At 39.3% G+C, this 2500-nt stretch overlaps 1 protein-coding gene across 1 annotated transcript in view; it reads left to right on the forward strand.

Moving 5' to 3' along the window:
- LOC138032602 (uncharacterized) overlaps window positions 1–2500 on the forward strand; it is a 77353-nt gene that overhangs the window by 67941 nt on the left and 6912 nt on the right. The window lies entirely within an intron of this gene.

A 2500-nucleotide genomic window follows, 5' to 3' on the forward strand; every position in this document is an offset into this window, starting at 1 on the left:
TACATTCTGTCCCTCAATAAACCCAGAACAACCAGTCATGGTCTTAGTTCTTTTTTTTACGTGTAAGCTAAGTTGCGGAATGTGCTATCTGATTTTATCCGTACCACTGAGTTTACCGGTCTTAAAAAAGAATCGAGGGCCACATTTTCTACAGCGGCTTTTCTTTTTAATTATTATATCTTTAAATATTGTGTATTTAGTTATGTACCTGTATATGCTATGTATTTTAGCTGTAAATGCAATGTCTCAAATATATTAGCTCTTGTAGTTATTCTGACATTCAAGATGAAATAATAAAAGTTTATGCGTGCGTACACTTTGTAATCTGCGACTTCTGTGCTTACCATATGACACATAAAATAATTTTCCCTTGCAGATGTAAGCCATCGAATTCTTACGCTAAATTGACAAGGGCCGTCTTGAGCTGTGAGTAGGCGTGGGATTTCTCTCATATGGTTTAGGGCCAACATATCTCTCCCTCAATGCCGTACCGGGAGGCAAGGTCGGTAGCAGAAAGCAGCGAAGGGCCAACTGCGTCCAAGAGCGATCGCACGGCCGGGCCGAAATCCCGGGAAGACTCGTTTGGTACGACGCTCCAGCGCCATGTCTGGAGGTACTGCGTTTTTCTCTCTTGTTCAAATATTCCGTCCGCGCATGCGTATATGTTCTGACCCTCCGATACGTAGCCTACCAAAAGAAATTAACATGCTGGTTTTTTTTTTTTTTTTTTTTTTTTTGTACCAGCAATTGACATTTCAGTGTATTTTATAGGCATAAACGTAAAGTAAGAACCGTACGTGTCTGGTCTTTTCTCAGACAGAGGCGAGAGATAGTTTCATGCAGACTGGGACGCCTAAAATGCTTTGTTGTAAACATGGCGGTTCACGAGTGAAGTAGTCTCTCTGGCCTTTCTTTGGACGAATTCCAGGACCTACCGACACAATCTGGGCAAGTTTTCAAAGCTAAAACCTTCAATCTATGCGTTATTTTGCTGGTAGGACTGGATGGCCCGACACTTATGAAAAAAACTATAAAATGAGAATTGGGAGTCTTCCCTTGTCATGAAATGGCAGAATTACCCAGAATTCTTTTTGGCCATGAGCGAGGCAACTTAAGAAGCACGAGAGTGGCCCTCATCGAATGGCTGAAGCGCGGCCAGAGGAAATGATTTCTAGCCAGATACTCAGGAGTAGGCCTGGTGTGTGCTGTTAACGTAGATTTTGGATTTCTGAGCAAGTTTTTATCATAGAAAATTCGCGAAGATGTGCTTTCATTTCGGTATAATAACGTAAATAAGAGAACAACGATATTTATATTTGATGATTACCTGTCCTCTTACTACGAAAGTCAAGTTCAATATCTCTATGACATAAGCGCATTCAAAAATTCCTCGTATTACTTGATAAAAGTATGTGTTTTTTTACTTTTTTTGCTTTTTTTTGTTCGAAAAAAAGGGCTTCTTTCCTTATATGAAAAATACGTTTCCTCTCCCGTCCCCTTCTTATGCATGATTTTTTTCGCGGAAATTACATTCTGTTTCTAAATAGACTTAGAACAACCACTTATGGTCTTAGTTCTCCGAGAGATGGTTTCGCGCAGACTGGGTCGCCTAAAATGCTTTGTTGTAAACATGGCGGTTCACGAATGAAATTGTCTCTCTGGCCTTTCTGTGCACGAATTCCAGGACCTACCGATACAATTTGGGCAAGTTTTGAAAGCTAAAATCTCCAATCGATGCTGTACTTTGCTGGTAGGACTGGGTGGCCAAACACTTGTAAAAAAATCGACAAAATGACAGCCGGGGGTCTTCCCTTGTCATGGAATGGCAGAATTACCCAGAATTAGTTTGGGAATGAACGAGGCAATTGCAACTTGAAAAGCACGAGACTGGCCCTCATCCGTAGACTTTCGTCAGTTGTTCTTGTCAAAACAAAAACGGTATAATGTAACCAAGAGAACACTGACATTTATATTTGTAGATTACTGAGCTTAAACTCAGTCTGTATCTCTATGCAAGAAGCGCATTCAAAATTTCTTCATATTACTTTGTAAAAGTTTGTTTTTGAATGATTTTCCTACTACTGCATATGAAAAACAACCGAGTTTTCTAACCCCGTTTGAACTAAGCGTTATACTAAGGAGTAGCCCTGGTGTGTGCTGTTAATTAATGTAGCCTTTTGATTTCTGAACAAATATTTGTCATAGAATATTTGCGACAAAGTAGCGCTTTTCTCGCTGTTATTCTTGTAGAGAAAACTGCGTAGACTTTCGTCAGTTGTTCTTGTCAAAAAAAAAAACGGTATAATGTAAACAAGAGAACACTGACATTTATATTTGTAGATTACTGAAGTGAAACTCAGTCTGTATCTCTATGCAATAAGCGCATTCAAAATTTCCTCATATTACTGTGTAAAAGTTTGTTTTTGAATGATTTTCCTACCACTGCATATGAAAAACAACCGAGTTTTCCTCCCCGTTTTCTTTACATGATCTTTGCGTA

Source organism: Montipora capricornis, chromosome 2, assembly GCF_036669925.1.
Source record: "Montipora capricornis isolate CH-2021 chromosome 2, ASM3666992v2, whole genome shotgun sequence".
Lineage (NCBI taxonomy): Eukaryota > Metazoa > Cnidaria > Anthozoa > Scleractinia > Acroporidae > Montipora > Montipora capricornis.